The 25,918-nt window shown below is 31.5% G+C and overlaps 1 pseudogene across 1 annotated transcript in view; it reads left to right on the top strand.

Moving 5' to 3' along the window:
* The window catches only part of LOC143238108 (neuronal acetylcholine receptor subunit alpha-7-like), a 121,772-nt pseudogene that overhangs the window by 83,941 nt on the left and 11,913 nt on the right, over positions 1-25,918 (top strand). Inside the window, exons 2-7 of the transcript XR_013020408.1 lie at positions 12,323-12,462; positions 18,023-18,067; positions 20,418-20,527; positions 22,808-23,061; positions 23,975-24,168; positions 24,615-24,701. The product of XR_013020408.1 is annotated as a neuronal acetylcholine receptor subunit alpha-7-like (transcript). The remainder of the gene's footprint in view (positions 1-12,322; positions 12,463-18,022; positions 18,068-20,417; positions 20,528-22,807; positions 23,062-23,974; positions 24,169-24,614; positions 24,702-25,918) is intronic.

The following is a 25,918-nucleotide window of genomic DNA, read 5'->3' as shown; positions in this document are numbered from 1 at the left end:
CACAAAAGTTACAGGAATATAATGTAGCCAAAAGCGCCCACCGCCAGCGCTTCGACTATCTTGTCTAATTAATGGGACTTGGTCATCACTAGATGGGATGTTTGAACCCTTAGATATTCAGTTAGAGAAGATTGCAAACTGGTCACGCTCGAGCAGTTCAAGAAAGATAACGAACGATTCTTTATATAGAAAATTAGGTTTACATAAACAAACATACATATTTTAAAGCAAGGTACATTAAACTGTTACTAATATGTTAACCACTGTAAACAAAAAAATATTCAAGACAATAATAGTTATTTGTATTTTGATCATTGTAGAGAAATAACAAATATTCACAACAATTATAGTTATCAGTTGTTTACCACTTAAGAGAAAGAACAAACATTCACAACAATAGTTATTTGTATGTTGACCATTGCAAAGAAATAACAAATATTCACAACAATAACAGACATCAGTATGATGACCACTTTAGAGAAATAACAAATATTCACAACAATAATAATCAGTGATGTCGAGAAAACCCACTTCTAGAGAAATATATATATGTAAAAACGGCTCGTTTGGGTTCAGAAAATATTTTACGTAGAGGAGCACACAACGTTTCGACCTTCTTCGGTCATCGTCAGGTTCACAAAGAAAGAAAGAGGTAACTGACCAGAAGCTGACCATTTGTTTAAAAGGGGTTGTGTAACTGAGTGTCGGAATATAGAGGGCGGTGTTAGATGTTTGAATATATAATTTTATATTATTTATTTTATTATTTTTGATATAGATATAAAGGTGTTCCTTTGTATTGGTTTATTTCGGGTTTAAGTTGTTGTATAAGTAAGACTTCTTTAATTTCGCGTTTGTTTATGTTTGTTTCTTTATTTAGTATTTAAATGTTTCTATGGTTATGTTGTGTTTATTTGTTTTGCAGTGTTCGAAAACGTGTGAAGGTGACTTTTTATGTTCTTTGAATCTGGTTTCCATTTTTCTACTTGTTTCTCCAATATAGAAGTCGTTGCAGTTATCACATTGTATATTATAAATAATGTTGGTGTGGTGTTTGTCAGTGTAGTTTTTACATAGTATAGACCTTAGTATCGTGCCTGGTTTTTGAATAAATTTGGTATTGACTGGAATGTCATATTTTGTTGCTAGTTTTTGCCAAATGTTGGTTATTTTTCTGCTGATGTCGGGAATATATGGTATGCAGCAATGTATGGTTTCGTGATTTTTTGAATCGTGAGATATATTTACTTTTGTTGGATGATTTTGATTTCTGTCTAGGTGTGTGCGTATAATGTTTTCTACGGTTTGTGGAGGAAACTTATTGATGTTGACGAAGTAATGTTTTATTTTGTTTAATGTTGTGAGAAAAGAAACCATCAACATAATTTCACAAAACAGAAAGCTAAAAACCAACCTTACAAAAAGAGACATTAATTCCATTAAAAACCTAAAACAAGACAAAAGCATAAAAATTCTAAAAGCAGATAAAGGAAACGCTATAGTCATAATGAACACGAATGAATACATCCAAAAAATGAAGAACATCCTATCAGACACTAACAAATTTAAACCAATACACACAAATCTAACAAAAACACACGAAACGCAACTACTCAAAATACTCAGTGATGTCGAGAAACCCACTTGTTGAGAAATTTATATGCAAAAACGGCTCGTTTGGGTTGAGAAAATATTTTACATAGAAGAGCGAACAACGTTTCGACCTTCTATGTAAAATATTTTCTCAACCCAAACGAGCCGTTTTTGTATATAAATTAATCAAAATACTACTAAAAATAAAAAAACCAACACAATTTCACAAACACTTTATTCCTACGTACGTAAAACCGACTGATGCATACCACAAATATACGGCATCCCCAAACCTCATAAACCAGATCGTCCATTACGACCAATAATGTCCACATATGAATCGTTTAATTACAATCTTGGTAAATACATAGCATGGGTATTCTCCAAATATGTAACATCAGCCAGTTCATTCATCAAAGACTCTTTTAATTTCAAGTCTAATCTAAATCAACTTAATCATAAAGCCTTAATGGCCAGTTTCGATGTTATATCCCTCTTTACAGAAGTCCCAACCGCAGAAGCCTGCAAGATAGCCTTAGAACTCTATATCCGAGACCCTAACCCATCTATAGACATTCTCAGCAACCAATTAGCAACCCTCATAGAATTCACCACGATGAAAACAAACTTCATGTTCAACAACCACAATTATATACAAACAAATGGCCTGAGCATGGGCAACCCAGTATCAGCAGTTCTAGCCAATATTTTTATGACACAAGTTGAAACACAAGTAATTAACACAGCATTACATCCACCACTATACTGGTACAGATATGTAGATGACACGATTGCGGGATTCACAACTACAGATCACACGCTTAATTTTTTCAATCACATTAACTCTATACATCCCAACATTAACTTCACATGTGAACAGGAAGAAAGCAATCAAATATCATTTGTTAACCTCAAAATTACAAGAACCGACACACAATTTGTTCACTACAGTATGTTCACTACTGTAGACAAATAACAAACATTCACAACTATAATAGATATTTTATGTTGATCACTGGAGAGAAAGAACAAACATTCACACAATAATTGTTATCAGTTGGTTGACAATGAAGGAAAATAACAAACACTTACAGCAATAACAGTTATTAGTATCCTGACAACTGTCGAGAAAAAACAAACATTCACACAATAATTGTTATCAGTTGGTTGACAATGTAGGGAAGTAATAAACACTTACAGCAATAACAGTTATTAGTATTCTGACAACTGTAGAGAAATAACAAATATTCACAAGAATTATAGTTATCAGTATGTTGTCCACTGTAAAGAATTAACAAACATTCAGAACAATAACAGTTGTTAGTATCTTCACCACTGTAGAGAAATAACAAACATTTACAGCAATAATCGTTATTAGTATGTTGACACTGTGGAGAAATAACAAACATTCATGACGATAATAGTGATTAGTATTTTGACACTGTGGAGAAACAACAAACATTCATGACGATAATAGTTATTAGTATTTTGACACTGTGGAGAAATAACAAACAGTCATGACGATAATAGTTTTTAGTATTTTGATCACTGGAAAGAAATGACAAATATTCACAACAATAATAATTATAAGCGTGTTAACCATTGTAGAAAAAGAACAAATATTCAAAATAATAATCGTGATTAGTGTGTTCACCACTTTAAAGAAACAACAAATATTCACAACTATAATTGTAAATGCATGTTGATCACTGGAAAAAATAAACATGAACGAATATAATCATTACTGTATGTTTATCACTGTATACAAAACAAACATTTACAACAATATTAATTATATGTATGTTGACCACTGTAGAGAAATAGCAAATATTTACAGCAACAATCGTTCCCAGTATGTTGGCCACTAGAGAGAAAGAACAAACATTAACAGCAATAACAGTTGTAGAAAAAGAACAAACATTAACGACAATACTAGTTTTCAGTATATTAATAAGTGTAGAGAAATAACAAATATATTTAGTACCATAATATTTATTAGTATGTTGACCACTGTAGGGAAATAAGAAATATTCATAACAATAACAGTTTTCAGTATGTTGACCACTGTAGAGAAATAAGAAATATTCATAACAATAACAGTTTTCAGTATGTTGACCACTGTAGAGAAATAAATATTCATAACAATAACAGTTTTCACTATGTTGACCACTGTAGAGAAATAACACTCATATACAGCAATAAAAATTATTAGTATCTTGACCACTGTAGAGAAATAGCATATATTCACAACAATAATAGTTATTAGTATGTTATACACAGAAAAGAAAAAAAAACATTCACAACAGTAATAGTTTAATAAATAACAACTAGTTTAATGTAACTAAAAACTGTCATTACAGAAAACAAGTGCAAATTAAATAAAACTATTAAATATCAGAGAATAAAACTGCTTTATTGTAACTAAGTAGGTTACATAAGTAGGTTGTATAGTCACCAATGTATTTCTATAGTTGTTTTTTCTCTAATAGACAACTGCCGTCTATTTCACAGTCAAGTAAACGTCAGATTTGTAGTTGGTATATTTGGAATTCTGTGTCAGTCTACACCCCCGTGTGTTATAACGTAAATTGGTTGGAACCGTTAGATGAGTATATTATTTGATTGGATCTTCTTGTAAGGTATTACTTTACGGTCATACGCTAAATATCAGTGATACACTAAACATATAATAAAGTATTTTATGTAAACATTTGTCCTCTGATGTAATGAGAAATTAGACAAACACCTCATCTCGTTAAGAAAGCTTTGAAACATATAATTGTAGGGTTTTGGACTGGAGGACGAATTAGCAGACAAAATTATTGACAACAAGATAGATTTATAATTAGAAAAACAGACAAACAGATAGGTAAAGATGAGAACAGACTGATGGATAGTTCATGAATAGATAGATGGATAAATTCACCATAACATTTGTCATTCTAATGTACCTAATGGTTTATTTTACGTTAATCAATACCTCCTTCACATCTTTAATAAAGTTTCCTTTAAGCTTGGGATCTTTCACTTTCAAACACTGCATTCCAGATGAAACATGGTAAGTAAAATGTCTTTTAAAAGAGATCCCAGCTGTTTATTAAATTCTTACAGGTGCAAACTTATAAGAAGTCATTTTTAGGAACTTGTCTTAATAATGGCACATGGATCGTATTATCGATAATGACAATAATAGGCTTAATGGTACTTAATACTCAAAATGTATGAAAAAGTGCTGTATTATTAGTTTCTCAAGGTAGTTCTAACTCGCGTTAATACAAACTGAGTAACTCAAACTCAAACCTATTAAAATGTTACAAACCATTATATTAACATACGTGTTAATAGCGTAATACGTTAGTTTTTTTATTTTCTAAAGCCACTAATTTTACGTTCTGATGAAAGTCCTGCTACAAAACAAAAGTAAATGAAAGCTTTATGCTGCTATGGGGAACGGAGACATGAATCAACTGTTCAGTACCTTACGTAAACATGAACCAACGTTATGTTCAGTACCTTACGTAAATATGAACCAACGTAATGTTCAGTACCTTACGTAAATATGAACAAACTAATAAACAAAATTTTATTTTGTTTTATTATTGGAAAGGAGAACATAGCCTGATAGTTGATAGTACGTTTACCCTGTCTGTTCCAACTGTATATTTATATTTATATAACTCTGTATTAAAGGGTGTATTTCTCTATCCTCTAGATTAAGCTACACGTTCGTATTATTTTTTACTTGATAACTACTTGAATATTTTGTGTTTCACATGTTTTGTCAAAGGCTTTCTTACTTTTAATAATTTCTCAGTTTTACAACTCTTTCTAATCAAACATGTTTGAGGTTTAAAATAGTCTAGTCTGACTTATATGTGTGTTTTCTTTCCACATTTCAGTCTGACTTATACGTGCGTTTACTTTCCACATTCTAGTCTGACTTATGCGTGTGTTTTCTTTCCACATTCTAGTCTGACTTATATATGAGTTTTATTTTCACATTCTAGTCTGACTTATGTGTTTTCTTTTCACATCCTAGCCTGACGTATACATGCGTTTACTTTCCACAGTCTAGTCTGACTTATACGTGTGTTTTCTTTCCACATTCTAGTCTGACTTATACGTGTGTTTTCTTTCCACATTCTACTCTGACTTATACGTGTGTTTTCTTTCCACATTCTAGTCTGACTTATACGTGTGTTTTCTTTCCACATTCTACTCTGACTTATACGTGTGTTTTCTTTCCACATTCTAGTCTGACATATATATGTTTCTTTTAAGAGTTTAATTTAAACTTCACACATAAACAGATAAACAGTATATCAAACAATTTCTAGATGAAACTTTCAAAAATGTGAAAACCCAGAAAGATAAAGGTCTGGAAGTAAGTTAATAAGTTGAAATGAAAATCAAACTGTATAGAAAGTTCTGAAATTACCTATAAGAGACCTACGAAAATCACATGGCCCATTTTCCTTTGAATGTAACAACATACGCTACAAAAAGAAGCAACCTATCCAAATACTAGAATATTACGGACTTTGAAATTAAACAGTGGTCTCACGACGTCTACGCCAACACTCACCTTATAAACAAAGATGGTCTGATACGTCATGGTTTTATCTACTGCTGGTACATTTAAATTGACTATTTCATGGTTTTATCTACTGCTGGTACATTTAAATTGACTATTTCATGGTTTTATCTACTGCTGGTACATTTAAATTGATTCTTTCATGGTTTTATCTACTGCTGGTACATTTAAATTGACTATTTCATGGTTTTATCTACTGCTGGTACATTTAAACTAAACACTCGGACAATAATGATTGTTAAACACATAGCTACTCAGTGGGCTATTTGTACCACGGGTATCGTATACCAGTTTTTACTGTAGTAATCCTTGCCCCTGAGCCACCAGGGTTGTGGTGTTTGAATATAAAGTACATTATTTATGTATCTCTTTCACCATTTGCTCTTACTTACTGCACCGTTTGCGTTATATATTCTTTTAAAACTTACGTTCTGCAACATCTAAGCAATAATTACAATAAAACAACCCTCTTAAGCCATTAATTACAGAAACTGTGTGGCTGTTGAATGAAACGATGTTTCTAGATGCTGACACGCAAAGATATGATCAGTACACAGTTGCGTGCATTCTGTTTCAGCGAAATTAATATAAACTTTCTACTTCTCAGAAAAAGTTTAACCAGGCATAGCTGTCAAAAACTGGTAATTTTTTATCTTCTCTCTAAGCGACGAAGGTGAGCCTCTTTTGTAGCTATAAGCTGTAATGGCATGCACTGTAATGAACTTACAATACAGATGTTCACCAGAAAGTGCTTTAGTAACCAATCCACAAACAACAGATCCATCGAACACCGATTGTCATCCGCTATGTCTCTAAGACTCGATATTTTAAAAACAGTTCAAATAATTTCTATAGTCTCATTTCATCCATTATAAACAAGGTATTAATATCTTTTTAATCACCTCATCTATTCTATAACCAGATATTAATATCTTTTTAATCATTCCATCAACTCTAAAACCAGATATTAATACCCTTTCTAATCCTTCCATCAACTCTAAAACCAGATATTAATACCCTTTCTGATCATTCCATCAACTCTAAAACCAGATATTAATACCCTTTCTGATCATTCCATCAACTCTAAAACCAGATATTAATACCCTTTTAATCACTTTATAAATATCTAAAACCAGATATTAATACTTTTTAATCACTTTATAAATATCTAAAACCAGATATTAATAACTTTTTAATCACTATATAAATATCTAAAACCAGATATTAATAACTTTTTAATCACTATATAAATATCTAAAACCAGATATTAATAACTTTTTAATCACTATATAAATATCTAAAACCAGATATTAATAACTTTTTAATCACTTCATAAATATCTAAAACCAGATATTAATAACTTTTTAATCACTATATAAATATCTAAAACCAGATATTAATAACTTTTTAATCACTATATAAATATCTAAAACCAGATATTAATACCTTTTAATCACTTTATAAATATCTAAAACCAGATATTAATACCTTTTAATCACTTTATAAATATCTAAAACCAGATATTAATACCTTTTAATCACTTTATAAATATCTAAAACCAGATATTAATACCTTTTAATCACTTTATAAATATCTAAAACCAGATATTAATTACTTTTTAATCACTTCATAAATATCTAAAACCAGATATTAATACTTTTTAATCACTTCATAAATATCTAAAACCAGATATTAATACCTTTTTAATCACTTCATAAATATCTAAAACTAGATATTAATAACTTTTTAATCACTTCATAAATTTCTAAAACCAGATATTAATACTTTTTAATCACTTCATAAATTTCTAAAACCAGATATTAATACTTTTTAATCACTTCATAAATATCTAAAACTAGATATTAATAACTTTTTAATCACTATATAAATATCTAAAACTAGATATTAATAACTTTTTAATCACTTCATAAATTTCTAAAACCAGATATTAATGACTTTTTAATCACTTCATAAATTTCTAAAACCAGATATTAATACTTTTTTATCACCTGACCTATTTTAAAAAGGGTTATCATGTCGTTTTTATCATATCATCCATTATGAAATTGTTTTCATACCATTTTGATAAAATCATCCATTATAAAATTGTATTTTAGTACCATTGTTATTTTTACAGTCATTTTATAAATGTTAGTTTACTAAAGACAGTCAAGTTTCACAAAGTGATTACGTAAAGCTTTTTCCTTTCAAAGAATTTACTAAAGTGAAGAATAAATAGGCAGTTCCACTTACGAAACGCAAAATATAAGATTTTTGAGGACGTATATCTCAGGACGGCTGGTAGGGGTATTATCACTTTTACTAATATAGCAGCTGAGATATATTTTTACTTCAAATGGGTTTCTCGTTATCACGAGTTTGATGACGTATGTTCCCCTTTCGTAAAATAAAGTCTTGTAACCTTCATTCATCGTTTCTGATTTCACGTATCGATTTTTCTATCAAGTGATAATTTGAAACTCGTAATGTTTAATTTCCTGTTCTTTGATGTGCGTCCTCAGTTGAATTATATTATGAAACATGCGCGTTTCTCTCAATTGATGTGGTAACTGGGCGAATATAGAAACATGAAGAAAGTTGTTCTTCTGAGATCTAGAAAGACGTCAGAATTAACTTTAAGGGAAAGTCCAAGCATTTTTTGATCTTGTAAGTCGTTAACACTTACGAGTCGAATATAAGAATAATCCAGACGGATGACAGTAGGAAGATGTCTGATATGGTTAATATAGCGATCGAAAATGTTAAAATTCGAAACGTTATGAGATTAATTTTATGTTGAATATCGGTTTAACGTGAACACAGGGAGTAAAAACCTTGTTGACTCATTGCTACAAACATGTTCTTACATGTATGTATGTTTCGACATACCTCGATATTCTACAGCGTTTATCAGGATTTGTGATGTCTATGTAATATTACATCTTGGGTTCACAATTCTTAAGTTTTATATATATTTAAGCCTAATAGAGCAACATTTTGTTATATAAGGGTTTTAATAGTTCATTCCTCACAAACCAAAATATCAAGTAAGTTGCTGCGATATAATTGTATACTCCCTTAGCACGATCAAAATACAGCATTAACCAATTGGATTACTTGTTACAGTGAACCTTAGCACGATCAAAATACAGCATTAACCAATTGGATTACTTGTTACAGTGAACCTTAGCATGATCAAAATACATTAACCACTTACCTTACTTGTTACAGTGAACCTTAGCACGATCAAAACACAGCATTAACCAATTGCATTACTTGTTAAAGTGAACCTTAGCACGATAAAAATACAGCATTAACCAATTGCATTACTTGTTAAAGTGAACCTTAGCACGATCAAAACACAGCATTAACCAATTGCATTACTTGTTAAAGTGAACCTTAGCACGATCAAAACACAGCATTAACGAATTGCATTACTTGTTACAGTGAACCTTAGCACGATCAAAACACAGCATTAACCAATTGCATTACTTGTTAAAGTGAACCTTAGCACGATAAAAATACAGCATTAACCAATTGCATTACTTGTTACAGTGAACCTTAGCACGATCAAAACACAGCATTAACCAATTGCATTACTTGTTAAAGTGAACCTTAGCACGATAAAAATACAGCATTAACCAATTGCATTACTTGTTACAGTGAACCTTAGCACGATCAAAATACAGCATTAACCAATTGCATTACTTGTTAAAGTGAACCTTAGCACGATAAAAATACAGCATTAACCAATTACATTACTTGTTACAGTGAACCTTAGCACGATCAAAATACATTAACCACTTACCTTACTTGTTAAAGTGAACCTTAGCACGATCAAAATACAGCATTAACCAATTACATTACTTGTTACAGTGAACCATAGCACGATCAAAATACAGCATTAACCAATTAAATTACTTGTCACAGTGAACCTTAGCACGATCAAAATACAACATTAACCACTTACCTTACTTGTTACAGTGAACCTTAGAACCATCAAAATACAACATTAACCACTTACTTCACTTGTTACATTGAACCGAACCTTTAAAATACAGCATTAACCACTTTACTTGTTACATTGAAACTAATTACAATTGTTTATATTATTTGACTGGAAGACCTGAGTCGAAATGAAAGGACTAGAGAAGTCAATCGTGTGTGTTTAACCTACATTGAAGAGTTGATTTACATTTTGTAACAGAGAACATGGGAAGAAACTAATACTTCATCACTTCTAATCAACTACTTACTACATTCTCATTCGAAGGTACTGTGAACAGGAATCGGCTTTCCCATTTATTATTACATAGTTTATCGTCATTGGCTGTTATGTAACCAGAGAGAACTCCCAGCACTACGTTCAGTCAAAAGGCAGTAAAAGCACAATTTTCATTCATTTCACCAAATCCCAAAATAACAGACGTTAATAAAAACCCTTCCTGTTGTTATTAGTAAGACAGCGACTGTTTAGTTACCTCTCTTAAACAAAGTTATCATTCACTGGAAACAAACAGCATATCAACTTAAAAATAGTTATGGAATTAACGCTGTTTCTTCCTAGAAGTTTTAGAAAGATAATTAAGAAAACAACTGTTTTTAAGTTTTGGAGACCGTTAACAGAACAAATTATGGAAGCAAATATTCTAAATTCCTTTTATGGTCAACAAAAATTATGGAAACAATTGTTTTTTCTTTTCTGGTATTATTAACGATATAATTTACAGAGCAACTGTTTTAAGTTTCCTGTGACTGTTAAAAAAATATTTGTTTGCTTTCATTTTCGCACAAAGCTACGCGATGGCTATCTGGGCTAGCCGTCCCTAATTTAGCAGTGTAAGACTAGAGGGAAGGTAGCTAAATCATCATCATCAACCGCCAACTCTTGGACTAATCTTTTACCAACTAATAGTAGGATTTACCGTCACGTTATAATGCCCCCACGACTGAGAGGACGAGAATGTTTGGTGTCATGGGGACTGAACCCGTGACTCTCAGATTTCGAGTCGAGCGCCCTAACCACCTGGCCATGAAGGAAATATTTATAAAAAAACCATTCTGTTATTGTTAGGAATATAGATTTTTTTTTGAATGATATAAAAATTATATTTCAAGCTATATTTCTTTACTTTAATCACAACAGTAGGAACATACAATAGTTTGATGCTGTAAAGAATGTTATAGGACATACCCTCACTCCGATCTTATCTTGATTTTCAAATGATATTTGTGAACTACAGCTGGTTGCTTTCATATATCTCACCTTTTTCTATTCTTTACATTTCTCTTTATTCCTAACGTCCGAAGAACCCATGGGGTTACAAAACAGCTTACATATTAGTCCGAAGGTGTGGAGACCCATGGGGTTACATTTCCACCTTTATCATTAAGCCTAACTTCTGTTGAACCCATGGAATTACAAAACGGAAAGTTTCTATAGCCGAAGTTTTGCATTAATACTTCCTTTATATAAATACTTCATCTGAATGAAACCAACAACAAGTTTGACCAACTTGTACTTCATGTTTACATTTTAAAAACTTTTATCATTTCAATAATTTGAAATTTACTCATCCGTGTAACTTCTCACCCTTACAAAAACTTAAGACTCAACTTTTTATTATTATATTACTTATCCCAATTTCATACCATGTGACTTATCAAGTTTATTTTAGTATTTATTTAGTAACAATTACCAGACTCACCAGTTTAGTAACAATTTCATGATTTAGAACTTCTTCAGTAACTATTAAATGACTTCCTTAAAAGTAGTTCTGTTTCAACACCATGAGGCTGTACGGAATGCAGAAACACCACTCAATGTAACTCTTTAATTATTCTTCATCGAGAAAAATTGGGATTAACAGTCACTTTATAACCTTCACGACTGAAATGAGCGAACACGTTCAGTGAAAGGATTTAATTTCGCGCACCGAAGAGTACGAACTTGACTAAACTTCATGGCTATTCCACTCAGGTATTAGTGGGATTACGGCCGAAAATGTCCTTCATCACGACACACTAATCTCTTTATTTTTTGTTAACAATAGTATTGATGTATTTATATATAAATACAACAGAATGTATTTTAATATCGATATACAGAGATCAATTTATTCTTTACCTTTTTAGGATCGACTCAAGGTCCTCATGAACGGAAACTCCTTAACGACATTCTTCGAAACTACAACGTAATGGAAAGACCTGTTTCAAACGAGTCTGATCCTCTATTGCTCAGTTTCGGACTCACCCTTCAACAGTTGATTGACGTGGTAAGACTTGCATTGTTATCCACGAGTATGTTTAACTGAACATACAATGTGGTAAGAGTTTAATTGTTGTCCACGAGTATGTTTAACCGAACATCTGATGGTAAGAGTTTAATTGTTGTCCACGAGTATGTTTAACCGAACATCTGATGTGGTAAGAGTTTAATTGTTGTCCACAAGTATGTTTAACCGAACATCTGATGTGGTAAAGTAGTTTAACTGAACATCTGATTGTCCACGAGTATGTTTAACTGAACATCCGACGTGGTATGTGGTAAGAGTGTTAATTGTTGTCCACGAGTATGTTTAACTGAACATACAATGTGGTAAGAGTTTAATTGTTGTCCACGAGTATGTTTAACTGAACATCTGATGTGGTAATAGTGTTTAATTGTTGTCCACGAGTATGTTTAACTGAACATACAATGTGGTAAGAGTTTAATTGTTGTCCACGAGTATGTTTAACTGAACATCTGATGTGGTAATAGTTTTCAATTGTTGTCCACGAGTATGTTTAACCGAACACATGATGTGGTAATAGCTTATCTGTTGTCCACAAGTATGTTGAACTAAACACTCGACGTAATAATACTATTATTTTTCCGTGATTGTATTTAACTGAAGACATTCATGTATTACATATATAACTGAAGACATTCGTGTGTTACATATGTAAGTGAAGACATTCATGTATTACATATTTAACTTAAGACATTCATGTATTACATACTTAACTGAAGACATTCATGTATTACATATTTAACTGAAGACATTTATGTGTTACATATTTAACTTAAGACATTCATGTACTACATATTTAACTGAAGACATTCATGTATTACATATTTAATTGAAGACATTTATGTGTTACATATTTAACTGAAGACATTCATGTATTACATATATAACTGAAGACATTCATGTGTTACATATTTAACTGAAGATATTCATGTACTACATATATAACTGAAGACATTCATGTATTACATATTTAACTTAAGATATTCATGTATTACATATATAACTGAAGACATTCATGTATTACATATTTAACTGAAGATATTCATGTATTACATATTTAACTTAAGACATTCATGTACTACATATTTAACTGAAGACATTCATGTACTACACATATAACTGAAGACATTCATGTGTTACATATGTAACTGAAGACATTCATGTATTACATATTTAACTGAGGACATTCATGTATTACATATTTAATTGAAGACATTTATATGTTACATATTTAACTGAAGACATTCATGTACCTCATATATAACTAAAGACATTCATGTGTTACATATTTAACTAAAGACATTCATGTACTACATATATAACTGAAGACATTCATGTATTACATATTTAACTGAAGACATTCATGTATTACATATATAACTGAAGACATTCATGTGTTACATATTTAACTGAAGATATTCATGTATTACATATTTAACTGAAGACATTCATGTACTACATATTTAACTGAAGACATTCATGTATTACATATTTAACTGAAGACATTCATGTATTACATATTTAACTGAAGACATTTATGTGTTACATATTTAACTGAAGACATTCATGTATTACATATATAACTGAAGACATTCATGTGTTACATATTTAACTGAAGATATTCATGTGTTACATATGTAACTGAAGACATTCATGTGTTACATATTTAACTGAAGACATTCATGTATTACATATTTAACTGAAGACATTCATGTGTTACATATTTAACTGAAGACATTCATGTACTACATATATAACTGAAGACATTCATGTATTACATATTTAACTGAAGACATTCATGTACTACATATATAACTGAAGACATTCATGTGTTACATATTTAACTGAAGACATTCATGTATTACATATTTAACTGAAGACATTCATGTGTTACATATTTAACTGAAGATATTCATGTATTAAATATTTAACTTAAGACATTCATGTATCCCATATATAACTGAAGACATTCATGTACTACATATATAACTGAAGACATTCATGTGTTACATATGTAACTTAAGACATTCATGTATCCCATATATAACTGAAGACATTTATGTAGTACATACGTTAAAAAATACATCTTTATCAGTTTCTAATATTTCATATTCTGAATAACGTATAAATAAATACATTTAATAATTGCCGGTTATCGTTGGTGACACTTCAACAGTTGTTATTTCTCTTTCATTTAATAATTGTTAGTTATTTTTGGTGCAAGTTTAACAGTTACTGTTATTTATGTTTCATATATTACGTATCAGCATTTCATGTTATAATTTAGTAAGACTCCTGATACGGAGTGACACAAGGTTGAAGGTTACACACCATCTTCACGTGTTTGAAATTAACAAGCAAATTTCAAAGTTCCAGTCCAGCTCGGCCTCAGTTAGTTCTTGTTCAGACGTATTTCTAGCACCGTAACTATGATTTTTTTTCTATGTGTATCGATGCACGAGAATATTCATTTTCTTGTTTATTGTTGTTCACTGATTTTCACTCAAGCACTCATGTTAAACAGGTACTTCTACGTTGTTTAGTTTTACTGTTTTATTTTTAAACAGATATAGCACATTCAGAGCATATATTACTCATTCTTGACAAACTCGTAATACATTATTTAACTTTGTCGGTCTACAATTTCCGACTAGTTTTAATACAGGTTTTAACTTTACAAGTAGTTTTACACTTTATTATTAGCTAATACGTAGTTTTGTTCGTTATGTTCATTTACTTGTAGTTTTACACTTTCATATCATCTTACTTGTAGATTTATAATGTCATGTTACATTACTTGTAGATTTATAATTTCATGTTACATTACTTGTAGATTTATAGTTTCATGTTAAATTACTTGTAGATTTATAGTTTCATGTTAAATTACTTGTAGATTTATAATTTCATGTTACATTACTTGTAGATTTATAATTTCATGTATTATATATTAAGAGTAAAGATGATTTAACTTTAGGCAAAATTTAAGCAGTTATAAGAAAACACTATATATGATTTATGGAACACACAGATTAAAACATAACGCTGTAGGCATAAACCACAAAAATAAATCTACGTATTATTACCTGAAGAAACCAAGGCCTCACCCAACCCTGAATTATAATTTTTAAAATCAATATATGAGTACAGATAACTGTGACACTTTTAGAGCAAAGCCACAATGGACTATCTGCTATCTCCACCAAGAAGAATCAAACACTAATTTTACATCTTTAAAACTGTTTGTACGTCCTCCAAGGAAAATGGATAGATAAGTATATATATATATACACTGCTGGCCAAAATCTTAAGGCCAATGAACATAAAGAAAAAAATATGCATTTTGCATAGTTAGACTCATTTGAGTAGAGCTTCGAAAGATGAAAATAAGAAAAGGGAAAACAAATATAAAAAAACTTTTTTAGCATTTAATAGGGAAAATGTGAACACTATGAAATAAGCCAAAATACTAGCTGGTCAAAAGTTTAAGACCATACCAAAAAGAAGTCCGAAACAGGGTAGGAAATGCTCAACAAGAGGTCTCAGTAGTGAGTTGCATGGCCATCATTACGAATAACTTCAACAATTCGCTTTGGCATGGTCGGTATAAGCGTTTGCAGAAGGCTGGCTGGAGTGTTATTCCAAGTGATGAAGATGGATTCACGAAGATCATGCACTGTTTGGAATTGATGTCCATTTCTATAGACTTCCTACGCCATCCACACCCAACCATTTTCAATGGGGTTTAGTTCGGGCGAACACACTGGATGGTCCAAAACAATCACGTTATTCGCCATGAAAAAGTCATTTGTCCTGCTGAAAGATCCAGTCATTTCCACACAAGCGAGAGCCTTCAGTCAATAAGGATTCTCTCCAACATGCCAATGTAGCCAGCTGCTGTTTGACGCCCCTGTATTATCTGAAGCTCCATTGTTCCATGGAAGGAGAAAGCACCCCAGATCATGATGGAACCTCCTCCACTGTGTCCGGTGGGATATCTTTATCGTGCCAGTAACGTTGGAAGCCATCTGGACCATACAGGTTAAATTTTTCTCATCAGAGAACAAAACCTTCGTCTACTTTTCCACATCCCACGTTTGGTGCTTCTCAGCAAAGTTTAACCGAGCTGTTTCATGGTGTGGCCATTAAAGACGGTTACGGTTTTTAAAGCCTTTCTCTCGTAGATGCCGTCTTATTGTCCTTGAGCTACATTCTGCGTCCGTAAGGGACTTAATCTGGTTCGACGATCGGCTGGTGTCTTGCCGGACAACCCGTCGAATCCTCTTGCTCAACGCCGGAGTAATCTTATTTTCTCGAGGAAATCATCCGAAACTCTTGGTTGATTCCAACAACTTATTAATCGAATCAAATTGAAACTACTTATTGAAGTGTTTAAGTAGAGATATTTACAAGTTATTTTCTTATAAGTCTTGCCTTCTCCTTGTTTTATCTTAACTGTGCCTAGTGAATAAACAGTGTTCACGTTAATAAGTTGTTTTTATAAACATGTTTCAGCTCTTGCGAGACCAGATGTTACGTTCTTGCGCCGCATTATCCAAAATATCATATTTTTGTGTTTTGACCACATTTTTTAAAAACTGAGTATATGTAGTTTTATCATTTTTTTTTGCTCTGGATGTATGTAGTCATATATTTTTGTGGTCTCAGTGTATGTAGTATTATATTTTTGTGATCTGAGTGTATGTAGTCTTAATTTCTGTGGTTTCAGTGTATGTAGTCATATATTTTTGTGGTCTGACCATATTTTTGTGGTTTCAGTGTATGTAGTGTTTTATTTTTGTGATCTGAGTGTATGCAGTCTGACCATATTTTTGTGGACTCAGTGTATGTAGTCTTATATTTTTGTGATCTGACTGTAAGTAGTCTTACATTTGTGTGGTCTCAGTGTATGCAGTCTTATAGTTTTGTGATCTGAGTGTATGTAGTCTGACTATATTTTTGTGGTCTCAGTGTATGCATATTTTCGATCTGAAGAAGCGTTTATATACCATTCCCAAATGTAACATCAGACTATCTGCAAAACACCAAACAGTATCAAAATGTAGTTCTGATACATGCCGTTCTACTTTATGACGGTTGTGAATATTACGTGACTTGTCTTACTCCACACTTTGTACATCCTATAACATTTAGTTGTTTCTTACATCAACATGTGAAATATGTTTGTCTTACTCCACACTTTGTACATCCTATAACATTTAGTTGTTTCTTACATCAACATGTGAAATATGTTTGTCTAACTCCACACTTTGTACATCCTATAACATTTAGTTGTTTCTTACATCACCATGTGAAATATGTTTGTCTTACTCCACACTTTGTACATCCTATAACATTTAGTTGTTTCTTACATCATATGTCATAATATATATATATCTGAAATTTACTTTGCTTTTAACTAGATTGGTATGAATTCTATTCAATTTCACTCTTGTTACTAGCAACAGATTTCACTAAACTTATCTTAATTATCAATGGAAATGAGTTTAATTTGTTTAACATGATTCTTATCTCTTCTTTACAGGATGAGAAAAACGAACAGATTGTGACGAACCTTTGGTTAACGTTGGTAAGTTATTACACATCTAAGAACTAATTAAAAACACATGATCAGCCTAATCCTTCGCTGCATACACAAACGAACTGAATGTGAAAGTGAAGTCAGTCAGTTTGTTTCAAAATTCTATCCGATAAAATGTTGCATATTAAAGAAACTGCATAACTGATGTTGTTTAGGGATAGCTTTAGAACTGACTGTATGTTGAGGAAACGATGTGTGTTAGAAGAACACTTCACAACTGATATTCGTATCTATCCTTTGAGTTTTTATGCTTAGTGTACACAACAACAAACTTATTTTCTCTATATTTCTGTACACAGAGATAAGATGCATTCCATCCTAAAGTAAACTTCAGTACGTTGGTGTTCAATAAAATAAATCATCATATTTACATTAACGACAGTACTTTATATGATGGTTACCGAAATAGCTTCCACAATAGTTTTATCATAGCTAGAAGTTAATAAAACAGCTCACACTATTCCTGAGTGAAATAACAGAGAGTGAAGACTACTCCGGAAGGAAGTAAAACAACAAAACAAAACAGAAAACACAATTATTAAGTAAAGCAAACAATTATCCTGAGTCAAGTTAATAAAACAGCTCACACTATTCCTGAGTGAAATAACAGAGAATGAAGACTACTCCCGAAGGAAGTAAAACAACAAAACAAAACAGAAAACACAATTATTAAGTAAAGCAAACAATTTTCCTGAGTCAAGTAAATAAAACTATATTTCCGAGTGAATTCAAAAGCAGCAAAAATATTCTTAAGTGAACTATAGAACTACATTCTTAAGTAAACTATAGAATAGAGAAATATATTCTTAAGTAAACTATAGAACAGAAACAATATTCTTAAGTGAACTATAGAACAGAAAATAATATTACCAAATGAACTGAAGAACAGAGAACAATATTCTTGAGTGAACTATAGAACACAAAATAATATTACCAAATGAACTGAAGAACAGAGAACAATATTATTGAATGAACTAAAGACCAGAAAACAATATCATTGAGCGAACTAAATAAAATAGAACAATATTCTTAAATCAATTAAAAAACAGAAATCAATATTGTTAAGTGAACTAGAAGACAGAAAACAATATTATTGAGTGAATTACACAAAAGAAAACAATATTATTGAGTTAACAACAGAACAAAAAACAGTTTTCTTAGCTAAATGACAAACAGTTGTGAGAACTCATCTCACAATATTCTGAGGTCTGGAGCATAAAATCTTTGTAGTAGTGAAACGAAGTAACAAAATAATTAAAACACGAAGATGTAAAAATTAAATACTCGGTGTTTAATGACATTTAAACCAGTGTTTATGATAGTCTAAACATAAATCTGACATCAGAGTGAACATGCACGATTCATGAAATGTTTATAATAGGATATTTATGTGATATTCTAGTTGAAACGTTAAGATCAATATTATTATTTATTTTATATTCCCGATAAAAGATGACTGAAGTGTCTCACGATATTTTAATTGAAATCCCAGGACCAGGTTGGTTATTCATTTTATACTGCTGTACTGGTGATAAAGAAAAAGCTGTAAACACGTTCTTTCAAACTAAGAGATTCAAAATGGAACATGAAATCCAAGCCAGTTGTTTAGATTAAAGACAGCATGTCTATTTACTTACTACACAATGAATGAAATCCAGCTGTTTATTTACCATACAATGAACTGGTTTCCGCTATTTACGTACTAAAAATTAATGGAATTTAGTTGTTTATTTAGTGCACAACTGGTAAACCTAGAAGTTTTGAAAATATTTGATTTATATACAGTGAGAAATTTTATCAAAATTTTATGGATGAATTATACATTAAAATAACCTCTTTTTTAATGGAATTTTATTCCAAAGGTTCTTCAACGTACAAGTAAAATGATATCAAAATATTAATTTATTAAGAACAATCTAGTCCTAAAGCTAATTGAATTAGTTTTGGTACAAAACTAAGATTCTTATGGTAATATGGATGTTTTCAAGATTATTATGGTAATATGTATGTTTTCACTTTACAATCGAACCACTGTTAACAGTAAAGTTGTACATACAGTGATAATATGTGTGTTTATATACGTTAGAGACTTTGAAGAAGAAAGTCATATTTAATAACTATTTTAAGTCGAACGTAAAAGTTTGATTATGTCCAAGTTGATATCTAGATTCTAGAGTCTGACACATTTACTTAATAAAACATTTTACACGTCGTTTAGACTTCTAACAGAAACATAAATATATATCAATCAGAGACGATAAATCTTTTATTTTTCAAATTATTCTTTATAAGAAGAAATGAAAGGTTTGTTAAGAAATCTTTCTGTGTTTTGTCTTAGGAATGGGTGGATGTCAATTTAAGATGGAATGTGTCTCAATATGGAGGAATTCGAGATATACGGATAGCCCCCAAGTACCTCTGGAAGCCAGACGTTCTTATGTACAACAGGTAATCAATAATCGTACCCTATAGCCTGAAAGCACACATCGCGAGTCATATGTTTTATCAAAATTTAATAGATGAATTACAACTTAAAATAATTTACATAACAGACAAGTCACTGTAACAGTAACGTTATACAGACAGTATTAATACGTGTGTTTATTCACATTACCGACAAGTCACTGTAACAGTAAAGTTGTACAGACAGTATTAATACGTGTGTTTATTCACATTACCGACAAGTCACTGTAACAGTAAAGTTGTAGAGACAGTATTAATACGTGTGTTTATTCACATTACCGACAAGTCACTGTAACAGTAAAGTTGTACAGACAATATTCATACGTGTGTTTATTCACATTACTGACAAGTCACTGTAACAGTAAAGTTGAACAGAGAGTATTAATACGTGTGTTTATTCACATTACCGACAAGTCACTGTAACAGTAAAGTTGTACAGACAGTATAAACACGTGTGTTTATTCACATTACCGACAAGTCACTGTAACAGTAAAGTTGTACAGACAGTGTTAATACGTGTGTTTCTTCACATTACCGACAAGTCACTGTAACAGTAAAGTTGTACAGACAGTATTAATATGTGTGTTTATTCGCATTACCGACAAGTCACTGTAACAGTAAAGTTGTACAGACAGTAATAATACGTGTGTTTATTCACATTACCGACAAGTCACTGTAACAGTAAAGTTGTACAGACAGTATTAATACGTGTGTTTATTCACATTACCGACAAGTCACTGTAACAGTAAAGTTGTACAGACAGTATTAATACGTGTGTTTATTCACATTACCGACCAGTCACTGTAACAGTAAAGTTGTACAGACAGTATTAATACGTGTTTATTCACATTACCGACAAGTCACGGTAACAGTAAAGTTGTACAGACAGTATTGATACGTGTGTTTATTCACATTACCGACAAGTCACTGTAACAGTACAGTTGTACACAGTATTAACACGTGTGTTTATTCACATTACCGACAAGTCAATGTAACAGTAAAGTTGTACAGATAGTATTCATACGTGTGTTTATTCGCATTACCGACAAGTCACTGTAACAATAAAGGTCTACAGACAGTTTTAACACGTGTGTTTATTCACATTACCGACAGTCACATAACAGTAAAGTTGTACAGACATTATTAATACGTGTGTTTATTCATATTACCGACAAGTCACTGTAACAGTAAAGTTGTACAGACAGTATTAATACGTGTGTTTATTCACATTACCGACAAGTCACTGCAACAGTAAAGTTGTACAGACAGTATTCATACGTGTGTTTATTCACATTACTGACAAGTCACTGTAACAGTAAAGTTGTACAGACATAATTAATATGTGTGTTTATTCACATTACCGACAAGTCACTGTAACACTAAAGTTGTACAGACAGTATTAATACGTGTGTTTATTCACATTACCGACTAGTCACTGTAACAGTAAAGTTGTACAGACAGTATTAATACGTGTGTTTATTCACATTACCGACAAGTCACTGTAATAGTAATATAGTACAGACAATATAAATACCCACTATTCGTTGTTAAAATAGTAACCCAAGAGTTGGCGGTGGGTGATGATGGCCAGTAGAGACTCAATTACCTTTGTTGTTTTTTGTCTCTCGTTGATTTTGTGTCAAAACTAATACTAACCACTAAAATTATTATCTACGTAATCAAATAAGCAGGTAGAATGAACGACAAATTATCCTATTATTATTATTATAACAAATCAGAAGAGAAAATGTGAAAATAATTTTTTATTATTATAACATTGCAGACAAGAAAATATCTTATTATTAATACAACAGTGCAGAAGACAAAATGTGAAATTATCTTATTATTATTATAACAGTGAAGAAAATAAAATGTGAAAATATCTTATTATCATTATAACAGTGTAGATGATAACATGGAAAATATCTTATTATTAATATCATAAGAGTGTATTAAAGAAAATGTGAAATCATCGTATTATTATTATAACAGTGTAGAAGACAGAATGTAAAAATATTTTATTATTATTATAACAGTGCAGAAGGAAAATGTGAAAATATCTTTTTATTATTATAACAGTTCAGACGATAGAATGTGAAAGTGTCATTATTATTATTAAAACAGCGCAAATAAGAGAATGTGAAAATATCTTATTATTAATATTATAACTGTGCAGACGATAGAATTTGAAAGTATCTTATTATTATTATTATAACAGTGCAGACGATAGAATGTGAAAGTATCTTATTATTATTATTATAACAGTGCAGACGAGAGAATCGATAGCACGTTTCCCACAAACATTGTAGTCCAGCATAACGGTAGTTGTTCGTATATTCCACCGGGGATCTTCAAGAGCACGTGCAAGATTGACATAACATGGTTTCCATTCGACGATCAGAAGTGTATAATGAAATTCGGATCTTGGACCTATGATGGAAACGCCTTGGACCTCTTACTTCCTAGCGAAGAGGCAGATCTCTCCAATTATTTAGTCAATGGAGAATGGGACCTGATAGGTATTTAGCAAATAGAACATTTACACTGCAGACTTAGCAGGCTCATTACTGACCCATATCAGGCGAAGGAGAGACTACCTTATTACTTCAGATAAGCTAGTTCATGAAGCGTCCGAGAAAAACACAATGTTTAGGTTGAAAAAATAATAATCTATACAGCATTTAGCACTGCAGACTTACCAGTATGTCCATTCTCGTCCATTTTTATAAATACGAAAATAGCTTATCTCATTAGTTGAGTTAAAGAGGAAAGAATTTGATATAACCTAAAACATTAAAAAACGAAAGATTTGTGCAAGTGGTTAATGGCACTAAACTATTCCAAGAGAGCCTTGCAATGATTAGGGTTAATGAAAGATGACAAAATAACCATGGGTAAATTGAACATGATACTTAACCAGCTCGGAACGATCATTGAAATTAAACATAGGAAACATTAGAGTACCACACTAAGCCTAATCTCTGTAACATTTCAGCTTCTTTCTCTTAAAAATTTCAAAATATTTTTAAACGACAAAAATACAATAAAGTAGAATTGGTATAAACACCATGAAGCCTGATACGTATAAAGACTACATGATACAGTAAATAAACTATATAACACAATAGGTAACACCTGTATTGTTCTACAGTGTTATAGATAACAATTTTTATAAGACCTATCCTAAGCTGAAAACAACATATAATAATTTAAGCTAACGAATATCGTTAGAATGCAATACCAGCAACAGTAGAAAGTATGGTGAATTTAACATGTTTATTAAAAACATTTAAAATTGACTGTTTACTGAATAAGATGTTAAATTTCTTAACTAAGGTTTACATCTAAAAGTAAAACATGTTAAAATATCAAGATGGAATATTCTCATTTCGCCTTTTAAGGATTAATTAATTTTTTTGATAAATGTATCAGGTTTTCCAGGCGTTCGTAACGTGATCTACTACACATGCTGTCCAGAACCATACGTGGACATCACGTTCACGTTGCATATCAGACGACGGACACTTTACTATGGCTTCAACCTTATTATTCCTTGTGTATTAATATCTTCGATGGCCCTGCTGGGTTTGCTCTACCACCGGATTCTGGAGAGAAGTTAACATTGGGTCGGTAACCCTAGTTTGACATTTGGGTTTACAATTAACTTTCCATTTCACTTGTGAATAAGCAAATGTATTTCCGTAATTAATTTAAATATTAAAAACTAATTAATTAACATCATATCCACAATTAAAAAATGAATTATTCAATATCGATTTAAGTTTTTAAAATTTATTAACTTTCGTTCAATAAAACAGAGGCTAAAATTTCCCATCATAATTTTATAATTACTAAATATTACAGGTGTTACAATCCTATTGTTTTCTTTATACTTGGGTTAATGTGTTATAATGACTAAAAATTTATTCTCTAAATGTAAAAATCCTGTTATATTTTATACTTGACGTAATGTGTTATAATGACTAAACATTTATTTTCAAGGTGTCACAGTCCTATTGTTTTCTTTATACTTGACATAATGTTTTGTAATGACTTAACCTTTATTCTTTAGGTGTCACAATCCTATTGTCGCTGACGGTTTTCATGTTGCAGTTAGCTCAGTCCATGCCTCCTACATCCGATGCTGTATCCATCATAGGTGATGCTACACTCTCTACATGTCACCACTTGTATCCCTACTTGCACGTGTCAGTAGACCTTACCTTGTTCCCAGAATGAATCATCCATGCTCGCTTGTTGTTATTTCCAGGTGTCACCATCCTACTTTCCTTGACGGTGTTTTTACTTCTCGTGGCGGAAACCATGCCACCGACCTCTGATGGTATTCCTCTGATAGGTGTGATGTTTGTGTCTGTTACCTTGTGTTCACTAGTTTCATATTAACAACTATACACACATACCAACCTTAATGATACCTAAATATCTCCACGCAAACAGCCACATAAAGTAAAATTAGTTAAATACAAAATAAACACTGGAGAATCCCAGCAAAATTATAATAAATCAACACTACCAGTTTATCTTTCTATAAACTAATACTATCGCTTTATCCTTTTTCAAACTAACATTGCCAGTTTATCCTTTCATAAACTAACACAATCAGTTCCCCTACCTTTGGCCCCGGCATGGCCAGGGGTTAAGGGGTTCGACTCGTAATCTGAGGTTCGCGGGTTCAAATCCGCGTCGTATGAAATCTGCTCGCCATTTCAGCTGTGGGGGCGTTATAATGTTACGGTCCATCCCACTATTCGTTGTTAAAAGAGTAGTCCAAGAGTTGGCGTGGGTGGTAATGAGTACATGCCTTCCCTCTAGTCTTACAGTGCTAAATTAGGGACGGCTAGGGCAGATAGCTGTGGTGTTGCTTGGCGCAAAATTCCAAAACAAACAAAGAATCCCGCACTTTACATGTTTAAAGTTTGTGGTAGTAACTATTTGATTTGGTCAGTTCTCCAGTAACTTAGTTTTGTGATTTCATACAGGTATAAAGAATATAATATAAACAACTATACAGAATATAAAGTACAGAATTTTTTATCTAGTTTTTGTTTAAGTTTTTTATCCTTATGTTTCATACGACGAAACAGTAACAAGGCTAGAGACTCACAATATTAATATATGGGACTCGATTCACCGCGGTAGAAACAACAGGTAGCCCAATATTTATTATCTGCTATGGTTTGAAAAATTACAAAGCAAACATATGGAACTTAATTTGCATTTCTCAAATCAATACGATAAACTAGTTATTAGAATTATCAAAGTCAACATATTAAAACTAGATAAAGCCTCTTTCAAAACAAATATATTATTCCAAAGCCAATGTATTAAAACTATGTTAAGTTTATCCAATATCAA

The sequence above is a fragment of the Tachypleus tridentatus genome, chromosome 2 (genome assembly GCF_004210375.1).
Source record: "Tachypleus tridentatus isolate NWPU-2018 chromosome 2, ASM421037v1, whole genome shotgun sequence".
In the NCBI taxonomy this organism is placed as follows: domain Eukaryota; kingdom Metazoa; phylum Arthropoda; class Merostomata; order Xiphosura; family Limulidae; genus Tachypleus; species Tachypleus tridentatus.
This window is presented reverse-complemented; position numbering and strand designations above follow the sequence as displayed.